Source organism: Oryctolagus cuniculus, chromosome 7 (genome assembly GCF_964237555.1).
Source record: "Oryctolagus cuniculus chromosome 7, mOryCun1.1, whole genome shotgun sequence".
In the NCBI taxonomy this organism is placed as follows: domain Eukaryota; kingdom Metazoa; phylum Chordata; class Mammalia; order Lagomorpha; family Leporidae; genus Oryctolagus; species Oryctolagus cuniculus.
The window spans coordinates 113,692,541-113,707,481 of record NC_091438.1 but is presented as its reverse complement, the minus strand read 5'-3'; the positions used below and the strand labels follow the sequence as shown (position 1 = coordinate 113,707,481).

Sequence of the window (14,941 nt, the reverse complement as noted above, 5' to 3'; positions counted from 1 at the left end):
TTAATTCCGTTGTGGCCACAGAACATCCTTTGTAGGACTTGAAACCTTTTAAGTTCTTGAGAGTGGTTTTATGGCTCATAATGTAGTCTGTCTTGGTAGATGTTTCTTGTGTACTTGAAAAGTGGATTCAGCTCTGGTTGAGTAGCGTGCTTTTTAGTTGTCAAGTAGATCATGTTGATTGACTACTATTGCTCATTGTATTTTTGCTAATTTTCTGCATGCTTTCTATCGCTTTCAATTCTTGACAGCATGGTTTTGAAATCTCCTGTGATGATTGTGAATTTATGCCTTTCTCCTTGCAGTTCTATCAGATTTTACCTTATATATTCTCATGCTTTGTTATTAGGTGCATAAATCATAGGACTGTTTGGTTCTCTGGGTGATTCATTCCCTTTATTATTTCATAATTTCTGGTAATATTGCTTGATCTGAAATCTACTTAGTTATTATTCCTGGTAATACTTTTGCTCTAAAACCTACTTAGTGTATATTGATATGTCTACCATAGTTTCCTTTTCATTAATGCAGCATTGCTTATCTTTTTCTCCTTTTACTTTTGACCTATTTGTGTCTTGATATTTAAAGAGGGTTTCTTTTAGGGAGTTTCTGTTTTGACTGGTCCACAAACTAAGGTCTGACAATCACTGTCCTTTTTTTTAATATTATTTATTTATTTTAGAAGTAGAGTTACAGAGAGGGGTAGAGACAGACAGAAAGGTCTTCTATCCGCTGGTTCACTCCCCAAACGACTGCAATGGCCAGAGCTGTGTCTATCCAAAGTCAGGAGCCAGGAGCTTGGAACCCTGTTGTGAGGTGTGAAGAGGGCAGAAACATAATCTGAAGGTGGAGTTCATGGGTGGGGATTTCGGAGGTGATTTGGGTTAGGTAAGGCCGTCAGGCTGGAGCCCCTTGAGTGAATATTGGTAACTGTATAACAAAAGAGGGACAAGAGGGTACTTGCACATGTGCTCCCTGTTGCATGCCATGTGCTTCTGTGTCACCTTGGGATTCTGAGAGGAGATGGTCGTCTTTAAGTATGGCTCCCTACCTTGGACCAGAGCCATGAGCCAACATTCACTGTGGTATTGGGTTATTGGCAACAGAAAACACAAATGTTTGTACATCTCCTTTATTGGTTTATTAGGTATTCGTTTTTGAGACATTATTGTAGTGGTTGCTTCTGGTTTATAGTATACATCTTTAACTCACCAGTCTCCCTTCAAGTTCTGTTTTACCACATCACATACAAGAAATGAACAGCAACATTATGTCCTGTTCTTCCCTCCCAGACTTTGTGTTGCTGTTGCTGTACATTTTACTTATACATATGTTTAAATCCCATAACATATGGTTATTAATTTAGCTTAAAGCAGTCAATTATCATTGTAAGACAAATTAATTTTTAGACAGTCTTTATATTTAACCAATAGTTACTCTTGTGCTCTTTCTTCTATGTTGTAGTTCCAAATTTCCATGTTCTATCATTTCCCCTTCTGCTTTTTTTTATTTATTTGTTTGACAGGTAGAGTTATAGACAGAGACAGAGAGAGAGAGAGAGAGAGAGAAAGAAACAGAAAGGTCTTCCTTCCGTTGATTCATTCCCCAAATGGCTACTATGGCCGGCGTGCTGCGCCAATCCAAAGCCAGGAGCCAGGTGCTTCCTCCTGGTCTCCCATGCTGGTGCAGGGGCCCAAGCACTTGGGCCATCCTCCACTGCCCTCCCGGGCCACAGCAGAGAGCTGGACTGGAAGAGGAGCAACCGGGACTAGAACCCAGCGCCAAAATGGGATGATGGTGCCGCAGGCAGAGGATTAACCAAGTAAGCCACGGCGCTGGCTCCTTTGCTTCTGCTTCTTGTAGTGTAGTGCTGGTGGTGAAGTTTTTGTCTTTGTATGAAAAGCATTGATTCTTCTTTGTCTTCTTTTGTCTTCATTTGAGAATCAGAGAAACAGAGGGAGACAGAAGTCTCATTTGCTGGCTTCTTCTTCAAATGTCCAGAGTGGGCAGGTGTAGGTCAGGCTAAAGTTGAAAGCCCGAAATGGAATCAGGTCTCCCATGTGGGTGGCAGGAACCCAGTTACTTGAACCATCACATAGCCTTCCAGGGTTTGCATTAGCAGGTAACTAGAGTCAGGAGCCAGAGGGAGGTCTCAAACTCTGAAATGGAATATGCATGTTTTTACTTTTTTAACTTAAAAAAACAGACTTGTTTATTTATTTTGAAGTTCAGAGCTAAAAAGAGAGAGGGAGAGACAGAAAGATCTTGCACCTGCTGATTCAGTCCCCAGATGACCACAATGAAGCCAGAAGCTTCATCAAGGTCTCCCACGTGGGTACAGGGTCCCAAACACTTGGACCATCTTCCACTGCTTGGTGTATGGGGGGACAGATGTCAGTTAGCCCCTGTACTCCACTCACATCTGCCTGGTGACTAGCAGTATGGCCACCACAGAATATGGGTGTTTTAATCTTTTAATCACTAAGAAAAATTATCTACCCTGTGAAAATTTATTTTACCTTTGTGGTTTTTTTTGTTTGTTTGTTTGTGCTGGATATGGAATTCTAGGGGCCTGTGTTATGGCGTAGTGGGTAAAACAGCCACCCACAATGCTGGCATCCCATATAGAATTGTGTCCTGGCTGCTCTGCTTTCTATCCAGCTCCCTGTTAATGGCCTGAGAGAGCAGCAGAAGCCATGGGCTCATGCTACCCACGTGGGAGACCTGGATGAAGATTCTGACTTCTCCCTTCAGCCTGGCACAGTGCTGGTCATTGTGGCCATCTGTGGAGTGGAGCAACAGATGGAAGATCTCCCCCTCCCCCTCCGCTTCCACCTCCCCCTCCTCCCCCTCCCTCTCCCTCTCACTCTCCCTTTCCCTCTCCCCCTCTCCCTTCCACCCTTTCTCTTCCACCTCTCCCTCCCCTTCCCCCTTCTCCCTTTCCTCTCTCTCCTTCACCCTCTCCCTCACCCTCTCCTCCTCTCCTTCCTCCTTCTTATCTCTCCCTCTCCCTCTGTAACTCTTTCAAAATAAATAAATAAATCTTGGGAAAAAAAAGAATTTTAGATACAAAGTGTCTTCGAGCTTGAAGACTTTGCTTTTCTGTCTCCTGGCTTGTACTATGTGTTATGAGAAATTTGTTCTCACTCTGTCTTTGAAAAATAATTATTTATTTTCATTTTATTTAAAATGCAAAGTGGGGAGGGAGCCAGAGCTGGGCCAGACTGAAACCAGGAGCCTAGAACTCAATCCAGGTTTCCTGTGGGGTTGCCAGGGACCCAAGTTCTCAAGCCATCACATGATTCCTCTCAGGGTGTGCATTAGCAGGAACCTGGATCAGAAGTGTAGTGGCTAGGATTTGAACCCAGGCAATCTGATACATGATGTGAGTGTCCTAATAGTGATTTAACTGTGCCATGTGCTGATCCCTGTTTCACACTTTTTTTTTGAATAATTTCTCTTCCCCCCTCACCCCTCCTGACATACCTGACTACTTTTAAGATTTTCTCCTTACTATGTTTTCTTTTTTACTATGCTTTTGAACAATGTCATTATGATGTTTCTTAATTTTCTTCATATTTCTTGTGCTTTCAGGTTCATTGAGATTCTTAAGTATGTGGGTTCAAATTTGGAAAATATTGGGTGATTGTGTCTTCTAGTATTTCTTTTGAATCTATCTTTGTTCTTTCCTCAGGGACTCCCATTTCATATATACTATGCCATGTGAAGTTGTTCAGTAGCTTACTGATGCTCTTTAGTTTTTTAAAGATCTTTTTCCTCTGTCACTTTTTGAATAGTTTATATGACTGTGTCTTGAAGGTAACTAACATATATTGTCTAATATAATCAGCTTTTCTTCTCAGATGTTCTTTATTTCTAGAATTTCAAGGATTTTTTGTATTTTTCATGTCTAAACATATGTTTAATCTTTCCTCTAGACTTTTGACAAATGAATTACAGCTATAATAACTTTTAAATATGTATGTCCACCATCGGTTTTGTCACTTCTAGTCAGTGTCCTCTGATTTTTCTCATTTTGGATAGCTTTTGTCCTACTTCTTTTCATGTCTTGTAATTTTTACTTGAGTGCTAGACACTGTGTATTTTACCTTGTTGGGTTCTGAATATTTTTATATTTCTATAAACAAATTTGTGCTTTGTTCTGGGCATATGTAAGTTACTTGGAAACAATCTTATCCTTTTGACTCTTCCTTTAAACCTTGTTCAGGACCACAAAAGCATTAGTCTAGTATGAATTCTTGTCACTATTGAAGTAAATACCTTTGTGTACTCCACTCACTGCCCTGTGGTTAGGAAGCTTTCTGCTGTGGCTGATTGAATAGGACTGCTACTGTCTCTGTGTAAGCCTCACTGTTTATTCCGTTTTGATGCTTTTATCACTTACATGCATTGCAGTGATTGGTACTCTTTTGGATATCTGAGAAATACCCTTTGTAGTTCTCTCTGTGTGCAGTTCTCTTCTCTCTTTTACTTGGCTACAAGGTCCTAGTTTTTTTGTTCTCCACAAACTGATCTCTGTCTTCTCCACTCAGGGTGACTACTGGGCTTGACCTGTATTCCCTCATCTTGTGCCATGGTCTGTAGACATTTCATAGGCATTAAGCTTGACCAATTGTAGGACTCCCCCCCCCCCCCTTCTGGGGTTCTTGTACCTTTGCCTGATATCCAATGTCTTGAAAACTTTTGTGTTGTATATTTTCTATTTTCCCATTTGAAGCAGAGGGATGAATGTGATTCCTGTTACTCTACCTTGGCTGGAAGTAGAAGCCTTCAACATGAGATTTTGATGAAAATATAAAGAGGGGATTACTGAGAATGAATGGGAGAGGATTTTGAGGTCTCCAGTAACAATATGAAACTTAGTACTTGAGGCTTGTAAGGGCATGGTGAAGGAAGTGTATCAGAAAGGAAACACTCAAATTAGTGTACTTTTCAGTAAAGGAATTGAAGAATGACACAAGCAGCTTGGATGCCTGGCCAGAGAGCAGTCGTGTTGTTGTATCCCTAGGCCTACAGCAGCAAGGGGAGGAATGGTTGTCAGAACCAATAGGAGAAACCACGTGGAGAAGGCTGCCTTGAATTGTTACTTTAGGAATACAGGTGCAGATAGTATCAAGATAGCCCCCAGGGAAGGAGCCCCACTGTTACTCTCCTTCCGGTGAAGCATCTGCATGGGCTTTCCATTGCTGAAATCTCCAACTGGAAGAAGAATCTAGGAGATCCAGCTGTAGTCCCCAGGACCCAGAGCAGGCAGAGAAGGTTGAGGATGGATATGTGGTAGAGGAGTGCAGCATCCTGAATCACCTGCATGAGGAACCAGTGCTGACTTCTGGATTCTTGGCTAGAGTGTTACTGTGCGTGGTGGTGCTCCTCACCAAGCTACATTGGGAAGAGCAGATAGTACAATTGCAGAGAAGTAGGTGTGATGTGTTAAAGAAAAGATTTCTTTCCCAGATGAGACATCCTTTTCCCTGGAGGCCCCTAAAATCCCCTTTGAATCATCTTAAATTATTTGGGAAACCACTAGTAAAGTCATTAGTGAAGCAGAGTTCATTCAGCAGAAACAGAGCTTGACCAGGCTGATGCCAGGAGCCTAGAACACCATCCAGGGTTCCCACATTTGATGGCAGGGACCCAAGTGCTTGACCTATCATCTGCTGCCTTCCATGGTGCACATTAGCAGGAAGCTGGATCAGAAGCAGAGCAGAGACTTGAATCAAGTACTCTTATATGGAATGTGAACATCCCAAAGGGGAGACTTAGCTACTGTACCAAATACCCATCCCTACTGCTAGAATCTTAAAAAAATTACCACTTGTTTCAGTGAATGAAACATAGAACTGAAATCCTTTGCTGTTGTTTGTTAGCTCTGTGACCTTGGCCAGCTGGCTTCTTTGCTTTTTGGTTTTCTATCTCTAAGTTGTGGACCTCTGCAAAATCAGGCAGGATTGATAAGGCCATGCACTTAGCTGTGGATACAGAATAAATATTCAGACAACATTTATTGACCTTAGGGGAGGGTTGCCTCAGGACATCGGTAAGTTTAAGAGGCATTTGGGTCCTTCTAAAGCACATATTGAACAGATAGTGTGAATTTCTACTGACCTTGGAAGGGTAAGATATTGGAAGACTGTCACCTTGCAGCTCACTGCAGAGACAGTTGTGAAGATACCCTGGCAGCCTTTCTCTTTTCCCCTCAAAGAACAAGTTATTTGCGATGTTAGTTCCAGAGTTGAGTTGCATGGGCCATTGAGATGGCCCAGCGTTTTGTTGCACCCAAAGGGCCTCCAGGAAGGTAGAGGGAAAGAAAACACCTAAAAGATTCAGTTGCAGGGCTCATGAGTCACCTTAAAACACGTGAAGGGACAGCTCACCAGAAAGGGCAAAGAGCATGTTTGGGTGACCCAATGGGAAAAACCAGCAGAAGCCATGCGAAGCACAGTTCATCCCAGTACAAGGAAGATCTCTCTTATTGTGAGGACTAAGGCTGCACAGAGAGGGCCATTAAATGCCCTCCAAGCCCCAGTGCATTTCTTTTCCCTAGGTATTAAGGCAGTAAGCAAATCTGTTATTTTTTTTCTGGAATCCTGCAGGTGAGGTCTTTTTTGATTTTCAAATGTTAGTCTGTCAGGACCACCTAGAGGGTTTTTTGGACAGGACTACTGGTTGGTAGGGCTGGCCTGAGCCTGGGAATTTACATTTCTAACCAGTGATGATACTGATGCTGCTCCTCTGGAAACCAAGCTCTAAGAACCAGTGGTGCTCTGTCTGTTTTACAAAATGGGCCAAAACAGGATCATACTGTCCCATGGGACTTTTGCCTATGTAGCTAATAATGTATAGTTAGCATCTTTCTTTAGTTCCTTCTCATTTTTGTTCTGTTTTTTTTTTTTTTTTAAATTATTTATTTGAGACACAAAGAAAACTCCCATATGTTGTTTCATTTCCCAAATGACCGCAAAAGCCAAGTCTGGGCTGGGCTAAAACTAGGAGTCAGGATCTCAATCCAGGTCTCCCATGTGGATCACTTGAGTCATCACCACTTTCACCACTGCTCTCCCCTTTCCTCCAGGGTGTGTATTAGCAGGAAACTGGAATTGGGAGAGGAGCCAAGACTTCAACACAGACATTCAGATATGGGATGTGGGACATCTTAGCTAACATCTTAATTGCTAGACCAATCTCTGGCACCTCATTGTTTTTAAAAAGCCACTGAAGTATCAATTTCAACAAGCCATCTATTAATACGTATTTAATTTATTCCTGGGGTTATGTTGTTATGATCTTGTGTTTATAGAAGAATGTTGTTTTAGACACTTTTTGCATATCTTTTGGTAAACCATTGTATGAATTCTTAGACTATTGTGTGAAAGAGTAGATTTAAAAAGTGGACAGATATGGCTATTATTCTAAAAAATGGTTGAACCAATTATTCTTCCATGAAAAATATATGAAACTGCCCGTTCATCCACACTGTTGCCAAATGTGGGTGATATCAAAATTTTCAACTTCTGCCAAGTTGTTGAAGTTGTATCTCAGGATTGCTTTGATTTAGCTTGCCTGCATTATTTGTGAGGACCAAGATCCATAGTTATTCCTTGTTGAACTCCCAAGTTGGTATTCTTTGTTTTAGAGGAAGAGGGAACAGTAGAAACAAATGCACTAGATCTTCTTTTGAGGGGTTGCTGGTAGTTTTGTAGAGTTGGAGAATAAGGGGTTGAGTTCTGGGAGGGAGGGAGCTAGGGTTGGAAAGAAAGACAGGAGTCAGAGCTTAAAGGTCTTTATGTGTCAAGTAAAGAACTTGGGCTTTGTTTTGGGCAGAGGAAGTTTTGATGGTCTTCAGACTTGAATTGTATCCCGTGGTGATTTTGACAGGGCCTTGTTTGTAGAATGGCACACTGTCTTTGTTCCTCAAGTCTAATGTCTAATCTTGAAATAACTCATTCTTTGGATCTTAAAGCCACCTGGCCTGGCCATACTTTATAATCTAGCAAACACAAGGTTAGGCCCAAAACCTCAGCCAGCCTCTGGCTTGACCTTGACTTTGGGAGGGAGTTTTGCAAGACCACATGGAGAATGGATTTTGTGGTTATACCTGATATTGCTCTGAGCCCTTCCTGAATTTGCCTACATCTGACAGCAGTCATTAAGTTTGGTGGGTTCTGTTGTTTTAATTTGAGTGACTTCTGGGAAAGGCTGTGGAGTTCAGCCAATATGCTAATGCTAATGGCCTTGCTTTGAAGATTTGGTTAGTTCTATAGAAAATCATTTCATAGTTAATTTTGTCAGCAAATCAACAACAGCCTCTTGGAGAAGAAAATGACAGGGTGTGTGTGTGTAAGGGGTAGAAATCCATGTATATATTTAAATTGAGAACTCAAAGAGGTCAGGAATTTATGTTTCACAAACAGAAGTCCATGTAAGAATGAATATCTAAATTTCCATGTAATTTTTTAAATTATGGGTTTAGCTTTGAAATTGCCATATCAGGGATTAAAATAAAATGACTTTGCATTTAGCATTAGAACACTAGTCCCCAAGTTTATGCTCATTCATTTTTCTGTTTCTAGGGTTCTGCTATGAGAGTGAAAGACCATCAGACCCAGAGCAGTGCCTTTAGGGAACTTGGTGTCCATTGGCTTTGTCCACGATAGCTGACTTTGTTGCTTCACTTGTCTGGGTGGACTCCCTCGCATCTTCCTTATTCTCCATATGTGTTTCATGGAAGTGGGATCTCTAACTACTGCCCCTAAGAGAGGAGGACAGTGCTTCAGCCCCAAGCTGCACAGAAGGCTTTCCCACAATGTGTTTCTACAACTCTCCAGTGGAAGAGAGGCCTTAGTAATCTTTGCTTTAAAAAATATTTGTTGTATACATTAATATTCTTCTCCCAATTAAGTAGGCTGCTCTATTACTATAATACACTACATTGTGCTTATCTGGAGGTACAAGGAAGCAGGGGGCAGAGCACTAGCAGTTGATCTCTATTTCAACAGTAGGGATTACTGTGATTTAAGGTTGTCATTAGAAAAGCATGGAGAAAGCATTTTTTTAAAAAAAGATTTTATTTACATATTTATTTGACAGGTAGAGTTACAGACAGTGAGAGGGAGAGACAGAGAGAGGTCTTCCATCTGCTGGTTCACTCCCCAAATGGCTGCAATGGCTGGAGCTGGGCCCATCTGAAGCCAGGAGTCAAGGGATTCTTCTGGGTCTCCCATGTGGGTGCAGAGGCCCAAGCACTTGGGCCATCTTCCACTGCTTTCCCAGGCCATAGCAGAGAGCTGGATTGGAAGAGGAGCAGCCGGGACTGGTGCCCTTTTAGGGATGCTGGCACTGCAGCAGAGGATTGACCTACTACTCCATAGTTCTGGCCCCAAAATCATTTCTAAAGTCTATCTGACAAGGTTTCATGGATAAGTAGACTTGGAAGCCCATTCTGACTGTTCCCAGAAGGAAGGCAGCTTGATTAGGATGGAAAGACAGGTCATATCAGAATGATAGCAAGAGTTTCACTCTATATGAGACAAACAGAAATTTGCATGTGGCCTCTACCCTCTGTGGGCTTTCTGACTGTCACAAGATATTGAACTTTTCAAGCTTTTATGTTTCTTCATGTGAAAATGAGAGACATAGCATTATACCTTCCCCTCTCCCTTTGTCTGCAAAAGAACTGTCTTGTAGGATGATTGAACAAGGCCTTATAAGCAAGTAAGGAGTAGCTTTGTTGCACCTTAAGAATTGGATAGCTGGGGCCACCACTATGGCACAGAGGGTTAAAGCCCTGGCCTAAAGCACCAGTATCCCATATGGGCATCAGTTCGAGTCCTGGCTGCTCCACTTCCTATCCAGCTCTCTACTATGGACTGGGAAAGCATCAGAGATTGGCCCAAATCCTTGGGCCCCTGCACCCATGTTGGAGATCTGGAAGAAGCTCCTGGCTCCTGACTTCTATAAGGCTCAGCTCCGGCCGTTGGGGCCATTGTGGCCATTGTGGGAGTGAACCAGTGCATGGATGACCTTTCTTTCTGTCTGTACCTCTCTCTGTCTTTCAAGTAAATAAAATAAATCTTAAAAAAGAAAAAAGAGTTGGACAGAAGAGACAGAGGAAATGAGCAGCGTTTTACTAAAGATGACGTGGGAGATTCAAAGGTTACTTTGCTCTAAGAGCTATCTGTTGGTGGTGTTTAGGAATGTGATTTGATAATTTGGATTTCTAGATCGTTGACTTCTTTAGCATCTTCACTGTGCATTTGGCCTTAACTGTGGTTGGATGTTGTGTTTTCTTTGTCTGCTATTGTGCCGTTCTTTGTGGTCCTTGGAAAATGGTAGTTTCTGGCCACCATTCAAAACTAGCTCCATTATGGTCCTTGAGGTTATCATATTGCAAGGCAGGCTTAGTGATTTAGTGGTTCTGACTTTTCTAACCTTTTGGAATGCAACTTCAATTTAAAAGGACAGTCAACTTTTCTATTTGTCTTTCTGATTTAATATCGTGCCCCACCTCCAACTGTCTCATGTTTGTTATTTTTTTTAAAGCTTTATTTATTTGAAAGGCAGAGTTATGGAGAGGCAGAGGCAGAGAGAGAGAGAGAGAGGTGTCTTCCATCTGCTGGTTCACTCCCCAGTTGGCCGCAATGGCTGGAGTTGTGCCAATTTGAAGCCAGGAGCCAGGAGCTTCTTTCAGGTCTCCCATGTGGGTGCAGGGCCCAAGGACTTGGGCCATCTTCCACTGCTTTACCAGGCCATAGCAGGGAGCTGGATGGGAAGTGGAGCAGTCAGGTCTTGAACTGGTGCCCATATGGGATGCTGGCAGTGCAGGTGGCGGCTTTACCCACTATGCCACAGCGCTGGCCCTCATGTTTGTTATTAAAAATGAGCTAATACAGAATACAAACATCCTTGAAAACCAGAAAAATATTGAATTTCTGACCTAGTGCTTCAGAACTGTTGGAACAGTCATGAAAACAGTAAACTTGTGTTCCTGTTAACCAACTATCAGTTCTTAAGAAAGGTGGAGTTGAGATAGGATGCTTGGCTCCTGATATATGTGTGACCAGGATTCTGGTGGCAGCAGGAAGCTACGTTCCTGCCACATGAAGTTTAACTAGGTACTCTAGGTTTTGCTTGGATTACATAAACTAGGCATTACTTGAGGCATCACCATTTGATTTTCAAAACCAGATCTTTACATTTATCTTTGTTGAGGCTGCTATAACAAAATAGTATAAACCAGGAGGCTCATACACAACAGAAACGCATTTCTCACAGTTCTGAGTCCTGGGAAATCTGGGATCAAGGTACCAGCAGATTTGCTTTCTCATGAGGGCTACCTTCTGGTTTGCAGACTGCTGCTTTTTCCTTTGTGTCCTCATGTGGTAGAAGGGATGAAAGTCTGTTCAGGGACTTTTATAAGGTCCCTGATCCTATTTATGAAGGCGCTGCCTTCATAACTTACACCCATTAAAGGCCCAACCTTTTTTTTTTAAGGATTTTTAAAATATATGTTTGTTTACTTATTTTTCATTTTAGTGGGAAAGCAGAGAGAGAGGGAATCTCCCAGCATAGCTTCACTCACCAAATACTTGAAACAGCCAGGGCTGGGGCACGCTGTACTAGAACTAGGAACTCCATCCAGATCTCTCACATGGTGGCAGTGACCCAAGTACTTGAGCCATCATTTGAAGCCTCCCAAGAGGTGCACCAGCAAGAAGCTGGATCAGAAGTAGAGGAACTAAAATTCAAACTCAGGCACTTCAATGTGAAGCTGTGGGCATTCCAAGTCGTGTTTCAACCACTGCACTAAGTGCACACTCCAAGCCCAACCTCTTAATACCATCACCTAGGGGTCAGGTTTCAACACATGACTTTTGAGTGGACATAAACATTCAGACCCTAGCAACATGATATACAATTTCTTTAAAATCACAGATCATAATTTTTTAACTTCCTATTCCTTATATCCTGACATAGGGAAAATATTTAATATTGGTTAATGAGAAATCAAACTGTTAGATAGAGGAGAACACCCAGGTGTAGACAAATATTTTTGAAAATTCCAGATGTCAGGAGATGGTTTGGTGCTGGAAGAAAACTGGTTTGAGGACCACCCTTCATGTGCCTTTCATGATGTGATTTTACATCTAATTTTTTGATTCCTTGTGTTTATAAAGGAATTCTCTGTTTAAAAGCCTTTCTGTGTCCACTATTTTTTTTTTAATCTTCATAACAATCCCTTGTAGTGGTTATACAGAATTAATAGGGCTCATTTTATTCCTGGGAAGAGTGAAGAGGCTTGCTAAATATTGACTAGTAGTAGATACATATGTGACAAGACCAAGGTCTCCTGATTTTCTAAACCAATATGATGACCCTTATACCTCACTCAATACCTAGAGGTACCAAGTATTTATTTTTCAGCAATGTTGGGAGAATTGCCCTCATTTCTCCCAATTCCATTCATTCATTAGCTCTTTATTGAGTGCTTACTATATGTGTATATGCTGGGGGCATGGAAGGTTAAGACAGGCTGAGCCCATGTCCTGAAGTGTCAGGACGGAGCTCTGGGGTGGGTGCTGTGGTACAGCAGTTAAGCCATCACTGCTTGGAATGCCTCTGTCCCATATCAGAGTGCCTAGGTTGAGTCCTGCAGCTGCTTCTGATACAGCTTCCTGCTAACGTGCACCCTGGGAGGCAGCAGGTGATAGCTTTATTGCTTGGGTTCCTGCCACTCAGGTGAGAGACTTCCATGGAGTTCTTGGCTTCTGACTTCACTCTTGCACAGCCCTGGCTGTTGCAGGTATTTAGGATGTGAACTAGTAGATGGAAGATCTCTCTGTCTCTCTCTTGCTCTCTCTCTCTCATTTTCTACTGCTTTCCCTTTGAAATAAATACAACTAAAATAAATACAACTTAAGAAAAAGAATACAACAGCTTAAGAAAAGTAGAGAAAGATAGGACTAAAGGACTACATCTCTTTGCAGGATGACTAGTTGAGAGCCTCTGTGCTCAGAAGCAGTGCTGTTCAATGATATGGGCATCGAGTTGGTTCACAGCCTGACAGCTGGTTCCCGGAAGCTGCATATCACAGGTCTCCTGAGTGAAGTCTCTCTGGTTGGGTGACAGTCAACACTCTAGGTGTGCATGGATGACCCTCAGAGTAGAGAAAGGGTTTTGCTGTGGTGCTTGTTTTTGTTTGATATTTGGTTTTTGATCTGGAGCTCCAAGAACTGACATTTTCATGATCTCTACTTTTTCTGCATTATTGGCTTTGCCTGGCCAGCAGTTCTCTGGTGGATATTATTTTTTGGCCAAAGAATAGGTCTACTTTTTCTTTTTTTAAAGGATTTATGTATTTATTTGAAAGGCAGAGGCAGAGAGAGAGAGAAAGAGAGAAGTGTCTTCCATCGCTGGTTCACTCCCCAGATGGCTGCAACGTCTGGAGCTGCACTGATCTGAATCCAGGAACCAGGAAATTCTTCTGGGTCTCCAACGTGGGTGCAGTGGCCCAAGGACTTGGGCCATCTTCCACTGCTTTCCCAGGCCATAGCAGAGAGCTGGATCAGAAGTGGAGCAGCCGGGACTCAATGTGGTCACCCATGTGGGATACCAGCACTGCAGGCTTTACCCACTATGCCAGAGTGCTGGTCCCAACTTTTTCTTTCTTTCTCTCCACCCCAATGAAGGGGGTCTCTTAGTTCCTCATTGTCAGACTCACCCAATCTTCTCCTTACCCCAATTGAGTTTCCGTGTCTTCTCTTCTCCCTCCTGCACACTCCTTCTTTCCCCCTCTCTCTGCACCTTTCCCTTGCCTTCCTCTTTTCCTCCTCTTCAGAGTCTTCTGACCTTGCTCTGAATGCACAGCTACAGTCCATTGTTCAGTATAAAAGGCTTGTCCTGGTCTTCTAGGAGTTTTCTAGGCATGGGTATTGTTCACCGTCTCCTGGCATCTAGGGAATGGTTTCTCTACTTACTCCCCACCCTTCCTCTGATCCCAGGACAGGTCCTGGTCACCCCAGGCTTGCCTGGAAGTGTATTCTTACTCTTTGTACAATCTCCTCTGGGCCATGGCTATGTCGGATGAAATATGTCTTAAGCGGTTGGAGAATCCCAGGAACCATTTTGTTTCTTTAGAATCAGTACTGGCAGCCTGAAAACTTAAGAAAATATCTCCCCTTGAACTGAAAGCCTTGAAAAGAACCTCATCAGGGGGCTGTCAGGCATGACCTTTCACTTTTAGGAGAAAGGATGCCTGTAAGTAAGCTGTGCTTTTCCTCTCATGACTATTGCTGGTAGAGAACCCACTGTAATTGCACATTACCTATCTCCCTCCCACCCTCAATTTTCTCATCGTCCTGGAACGTGTGACATTAAATGATATTTAATCCCTTTAAAGTGGACAAGCTTACCTGTTGCTCATCATTTTCTTCCCAGGCTCCAAAATCTCTGATTATAATTTAACTAAGTAGTAAATAAATCACGTGAGGCATGTGTACATGAGCTCCCAGCAAAGTCCAAAGATCAAAGTTGAGAGACGGTATTGTTCCTTCCTAATCCCTGGGACACTGTTTGTGTGGAAACTGTCACCAAATTGATCCTGGAGAAGTAGATTCTTAAGAACTAGGACTGAAGGTAAGGTGAGCTCAGCCACTCTGGAGGGTTGTAGTTGTAGAAAGCCATCTATGGCTGTTGATTATTCAGGGGGAAAGAAAGGGAAAACAGGAAGAGCACAATCCTTGAATGATTGCTTTTCAGCAGAGTATTTCTGGCAGTTACCCACTTTCCATATTGCTGAAACAGTTTTGCAAAGAACAGCCTCTGATTTCCAGGTCCCCTTTCTTCCCTGTACGCAGCATTGGAGCAGTTTGCACACTTGTTGGAGGATCAGCTTCGAACTCTGTGGTTTCCTGCAGTACATTTCTAA

At 42.6% G+C, this 14,941-nt stretch overlaps 1 protein-coding gene across 21 annotated transcripts in view; it reads left to right on the top strand.

Moving 5' to 3' along the window:
- FGGY (FGGY carbohydrate kinase domain containing) overlaps positions 1 to 14,941 on the top strand; it is a 532,663-nt gene that overhangs the window by 9,048 nt on the left and 508,674 nt on the right. The window contains exon 1 of one of the 21 annotated variants that reach the window (XM_051857703.2): positions 14,524 to 14,649. The exons of the other annotated variants lie outside the window; for them this stretch is intronic. The gene's annotated coding sequence lies outside the window, so the exon portion shown is untranslated. Of the gene's footprint in view, positions 1 to 14,523; positions 14,650 to 14,941 lie in introns of those variants that run through there. 21 annotated transcript variants of the gene reach the window in all.